Here is a 6647-nt window from a genome sequence, read left to right on the forward strand (position 1 = left end):
AGAGGGGCTTGGGTGGAGGGGACAGTGCAACACATATACAGTGCATGTGGTATAGAAACAAAGACACCAAAGTTTCAGTTGTACGTGGCATCCTCCCTTAGTACTTGTCCTGTGTTCAGTGTTACGATGGTCAGCAATTCTGACTGGCATCAAGAGTTACTAGGGAAAAATTAAGACAAGATTAGACTTGTTCTGGATGAGTGATATAATGGAAGAGTGGGTTACAAATAAATTAATAACAAATTAGTAGATGCAACAGATGATACTGTGTCTCAATGGGTGGGGGGGAGAGGGGGAGGGAGGAATCAGTGTATTTGAAAACAGGAATTAGGAGAAATAGTCAGTTCAGAAGAAAAAAAAAAACAATCCAAATATTACCATTTTGCTCCTAAAGAAGAAATGCAAGAGCACCTAAAGTGGTGTTATGTGGTAACGTTTGCTGGCAATAAAGATGAGGTAGGCTTAGTCTTTCTTTTTCTCTTATATTTATCTGTTCAGTTGGTGCACATACACTGTAAAGCAGTGAAAAAAGTAAGATTTTGTACCATTCATTCAGGTTAATGCATACATTTATTTTAATAAAAACAGCTGAACTTGGAGGGTTCTGTTATATTCACAAAGGCTGACCATGTAACAGGAGTATGAATACATATGGGGCAGCAAAACTAATCTTAGGAGGATTTCAGTCTTCAAATGCACAGACCTAAGCCCTTCTCCAGTACATGGTGTTCTGTACTAGTTGAAAAGGGAACTCATCGTTGCAGCAACTGTTTTTTAAAGACTTTGGGAGGATTTTGTACATGATGGGAAATCAAGATGATATTTAATGTCATTTTTTAAATCATTCCTATCAATTCTATCTTGAAAAAAAAATAAGAGGTTTTAACAACAATACAAATTTTCCTTAATTGCAAGCTGGAATAAAGAAGAGGTTTTAACAAGAATACAAATTTTCCTTAATTGCAAGCTGGAGGAGCATTCAGATTTAGTTAATTGGAAGTAAGGAGAACCCAACATGAGGGTTTACCATGTACAGGGAAATTTGAGTAACTTTAATGAAAGATTGCAAGAAAGTGGTGGGTTTTCCTTCAAAGCATCCTTGGATTGAAAGATGCCTTCCCAACAAAACTGAGATCCCTGTTGGTCCTTCTGGCTGTAGCTTCCAGGGTCTGCTGTCTTAGGGACATCTATTTCACTGGGGAACCAGCAGAGCCCTGAGGTCATCAAACCTGACCTTCTCATAAGTGCTGAGCCATTCCCTTTGTCTTCATGGAAAGCTGAAAGATCTCAGGACGTCTACAAGTTACTATTTTGATTAATGTACAAGTTCTTGTGAATAGACTTCCCAGGCAGTGTGGTTTCGTCAGGATGTATGAATAATTGATATGGTTCTTGGCTTGATACCATAGTTACGGGAATAAAAGAAAAAATAAGGAACTGAATTTAACCATTTAATACCACAATGATATGGCAGCACTATTTGGAACCTTTAACCATCTTTGGCTCCCTTGAAGTTGTAACTGGCCAGCTTGGCACAGCAAGGACACAGGACCCAGTAACAGGGTACCTTGCTGTTCCTCAGTGGTTCAGAGCTGCTGCCACTTCATGACATGCTTATGAAACTGAACTGAGATGAGAGGGTTGTAATTACATGTCCCATTCAGAACCCACAGGATCTTTGGATTTTAAAATACCCAAGAAAGTAATGGAGATAAGAAGGCATATACTCCTTGGCATTCCAATGGTAATTTTTAGAGTCATTAGAAACTCACTCTCTCTCTTTCTATATGTACATTGAGACAAAAGAGGAGAGGAGAGGAGAGGAGAGGAGAGGAGAGAGAGAGAAGAGAAGAGAAGAGAAGAGAAGAGAAGAGAAGAGAAGAGAAGAGAAGAGAAGAGAAGAGAAGAGAAGAGAAGAGAAGAGAAGAGAAGAGAAGAGAAGAGAAGAGAAGAGAAGAGAAGAGAAGAGAAGAGAAGAGAAGAGAAGAGAAGAGAAGAGAAGAGAAGAGAAGAGAGAAAAGACATATATTTATCCATACACGGAGAAATACAGAGGCTGCCACCTGCTGAGGGGAAGGGCTGTATTCCAATTGCAAAAGTCCCCAAAAGGGTGAAAATGAAAGCCCTGTGGGCTTTATGTTCCTGCTCTGCTGTCCGTTTTTACATTGCCCCATGCAAAGTGGAAGAGCTACAGGATGCTGGCTGTGCTCGCCAGGGGACAACAGAGTAATCTGGCAAAAACTGGTTAGTGTAAAATGTTTGCAGAAACTTAAAGCTATTTTACAGCAAAACACCAGCTGAAAAAGCTTCCTTATTAATAACACTTTAGAGGAATTTACATGTATAGCGGGAATCCCAGGACTACATTAAAAACCATTTACTTTATATAGTTCTACAACACACCCAAAAAAAATCAGTAGCAGCAGTGCTGTGTCATATTAGATCAAAATCCGTTAATGAGTTTGCTGGTGGTACCATGTTTATTAGAGGCTGACAGCCCCCTGCAGAGCCCCTGCAGCTAAGCACTCATGGAGCCATCAGAACCAGGATGTCACCCTCAGAAGCATGCTCAGGCCACTTGTCTCTTTGTCTTAGGATAAATTTGCTTCTTCACTTTCTAGAATCACTGTTCTAAGAGCAGAAAAGGATTAGAAGAGAAGAGAAGAGAAGAGAAGAGAAGAGAAGTAATTTTTAGAGTCATTAGAAACTCACTCTCTCTCTTTCTATATGTACATTGAGACAAAAGAGAGAGAAGAGAAGAGAAGAGAAGAGAAGAGAAGAGAGAAAAGACATATATTTATCCATACACGGAGAAATACAGAGGCTGCCACCTGCTGAGGGGAAGGGCTGTATTCCAATTGCAAAAGTCCCCAAAAGGGTGAAAATGAAAGCCCTGCAGGCTTTATGTTCCTGCTCTGCTGTCCGTTTTTGCATTGCCCCATGCAAAGTGGAAGAGCTACAGGATGCTGACTGTGCTTGCCAGGGGACAACAGAGTAATCTGGCAAAAACTGGTTAGTGTAAACTGGCAAATGTTTGCAGAAACTTAAAGCTATTTTACAGCAAAACACCAGCTGAAAAAGCTTCCTTATTAATAACACAGCTAATAACAGTTTAGAGAAATTTGCATGTATAGTGGGAATCCCAGGACTACATTAAAAACTATTTACTTTATATAGTTCTACAACACACCCAACAGCAAAACACCAGCTGAAAAAGCTTCCTTATTAATAACACTTTAGAGGAATTTACATGTATAGCGGGAATCCCAGGACTACATTAAAAACCATTTACTTTATATAGTTCTACAACACACCCAAAAAAAATCAGTAGCAGCAGTGCTGTGTCATATTAGATCAAAATCCGTTAATGAGTTTGCTGGTGGTACCATGTTTATTAGAGGCTGACAGCCCCCTGCAGAGCCCCTGCAGCTAAGCACTCATGGAGCCATCAGAACCAGGATGTCACCCTCAGAAGCATGCTCAGGCCACTTGTCTCTTTGTCTTAGGATAAATTTGCTTCTTCACTTTCTAGAATCACTGCTATAAGAGCAGAAAAGGATTTTTCTAGTATATCATCAAATTATTCTTATTTCTGAAGGCTTGGTGGAACAGAGGAAAAGGCTGAAATTTTCTGGCACTGGAGTCTGCCAAAGGGAGATACACAGTGTTTTCTTAGCAGTGTAACCAGCCACTGGTTTTAACACTCCACTTGAATCAGCGTTTCAAAACCTTGTCATGTTGTCATAAAGAAAAATGCCTGGCAGAACCGTTCCTTGAGGCAGGGCTTTCTGAGAAGATGAAGAAACAGCACCTTGAGGAAAGGATGCTGTTCATGTGCTATCTTCGATGTTTTTTGTAAGAGGGGTTTTCACCCGAAGCTGGTGCACGGGAGGAGTAATGGACTAAAGAGACTGAGCTTTCAACAGAGTTTATGCCTGACTCAGAATCTGTCGTGGGTAAACCCAAGTTGCTTTGAATTCAGCTGTTCCATGTTCAACAAAGTGCAGGGTTTGCAAACCCTGTATTTTATGCACATTTTCAAGCCCCATTCAGGAACAGATTTTTCTCGTTTACCTGCAGCAAAATGGGTGTCAATTCATCTGTACTCTGAGGCGAGTTCTGCTATGCCTTTCACACACGTTCTTCTCCATCTCTTAAGCTGATCTCCTCCATAACGCTCACCCCTCTGCAGACCTCTCTCCTCCCGGCGCCCTTGTCAGTCATGCCCAGGCTGCTCTGACGAGATCACATATCGAGATGAGGGACTTTATTATCCTTTGCTGTTAAAAGAAGCTTTATTTTGTACACAGGTAAGTTACTTGCTGATACAGCCACAGTAAAAGGTGGGCATGAGCAGAAGTAGGGCCAGGACACAGAAGATGGACAGTGCACAGAGTGGTACAAATCCAGGATAAGCTGTTGGTAGTTCAACTCTATCATTCTCCATCTTTGCACCACTGTAGTGAGGCCTCTCAGCCATGTACCTTGTTCATTTCATGAAGATTTGGATTTGGCCTGTTCAAAACCTCTTCTGCAGCTCCATCCCTTCATGCAAACCCTCTATTATTTGCATGTCTTTCAATATTAGCCCACATCACAGCCAGCAGCTCTCATGATATGAAGGTGTTTCTCAGCAATGTTCAGCCTTGATCACAGGACACTGTCTTTACTTTTCTGTCCGGCTACTTTCTTCATTGTGTGCATATATACACACTGCAGTTTACCTAGGAAATAGTTAATTTTTTTGCCAGTAAATGCTTTGTAAGCCAAGGACAAAATGTACTCTGCAGCTGATCAGGAGAAAAAGCAACACATAAATGTATAGGAAAAACCTTCCTGATAAAAAAAGTAGTGGAAAACACCTTGAGATCTTCTGAAGATCTTTCACCCCATCCATGGGCTTGCAGCATCACAGAGAAATATCCGTGATGGCTGAGGAATCTGAAATGGTAAGAATGTCAGAGCAGTCACAGTAGGTCAAACTGAAAGCCTATGTTGCACCATATCTGGTCTTGAGAGCAATCTGCAGCTGATGTTTAAGGCAGTATAAGAACACAGTGTGTGTAGTATGACCTTTCCCCTTGTGTTTTCTGGCAACCAGCAGAGTCTCCAGAAAGGATTGATTCCAACACCACTTGGCTTCCAGGAATCTGTTGTATCCATGAATACCTCCAGCCTCTGCGACACCCTGTGGCAATGAGTTCCATAGCTTAGATACGTTCCTGATGGAAAAATACCACTCCTTTTTGTACATTTTAAACATACAGTCTGATAAATTCATGGGCTGCCCTCTAGAGTCAGTAGTGTGAGAATCAGCAAACATGCAATCTTCTCCTTTTCTGTACTACCCCAGACTTTTAGCCCTGACCGTACCCTCCAGGTTCCAGCTCTTTTCTGTGCTATCAGGTATTGAACCTTGATGTAGAGGACACAGCTTCAGGTCCTCTGACATTCTTGCTGCCCATGTATGTACATTTTGTAATTTTATACACCTCTTGAGGTAGGACAGACAGAACCACATGTATGTGTAATGTTGAATGTAAAAGTTCTCTAACAATATTTTCTGCTGTGCCTTCTGTTCTCTTCCCTGGAGATGAATCCAGCACCATGCAGCCCCAAAAGTCCAGACGTGTCTAGTCGTGAAAAACTTCCCATTTACCACTTAGTGATGGGCAAAGACACTTCATGGGGGTATTGCACATTCCCCTGTCATGCACCATCATCATCATCTACTAACTGGGTTAGCAAACAATAGGCAGCAAGTTTGCAAAGAGCAAAGGCTACATGGGGGAGTTCTCACGTTGGCAGGCCATTGCAGCAAGCTCTTCCCACAACCCAAGGCAAGTAGCCTTTGATGTAATGGAGGACTTTCCCAGCCATCCCACCCCTCTGACCCCCAGCACTGTGCTTGCTTTGGGTTGACCGGTCTGTAGAGGTAGGACTGGCTGATTGCTTATGTCTTTCTCGTTACTTTAAGAATCAGGTATTCACCAATCCCCTGTTTATGTGCAAAGACCACAAAGTACATCAAGGCTTTCTCCATGCAAGGAAGCAGAATTTTAAAAAGGCACCCATTTGCAGGAGCAGTAGAGTTGCAGGGATGACACTGGTGCACCCAAGATGTCCCGTACTCTCTAGGGCACCGTACAGAACATGCACAGGTTTCCTGAAAACATCCAGGATAGCATGGAGCAACGCTTGATGGGACAGCTGACGAGAACTCACAGTGCTTATTGGCAATTTGTGTTGATGCAGGACATAGTGAAATGAAACCTATGGACACTGATTGCAGAACAAAATGTACTGTACGTGCACTACTCACGCAACTATATGTAACTCCTGCACAAATATGCAGCTGAAAATGTAGATATGCCCTGGAGGACAATCTCATGTTTGAAAACAATTCACCCCTTGCATCTGTTTCATTCCGAACCTCATGCTTTGCACTCTGGCTCATGAAGTTGTAGGTCTCAGGTTTTCTAGATGAATGAGGTAGCCATAAGGTACCCAGAGTTTACTGTACAAAAAGCATCCTATTACTACTCAAGTAATAGGAAGACACGCTTGTGAAACAAGACCCTGTGACTGTGTTTACTTAGGCAACATCTCCATGCCAGTATTCATTGATCTGTGGTCCCCAGGGGCCA

This window comes from Calidris pugnax, unplaced genomic scaffold (assembly GCF_001431845.1).
Source record: "Calidris pugnax isolate Ruff unplaced genomic scaffold, ASM143184v1 scaffold303, whole genome shotgun sequence".
Classification (NCBI taxonomy): Eukaryota; Metazoa; Chordata; class Aves; order Charadriiformes; family Scolopacidae; genus Calidris; species Calidris pugnax.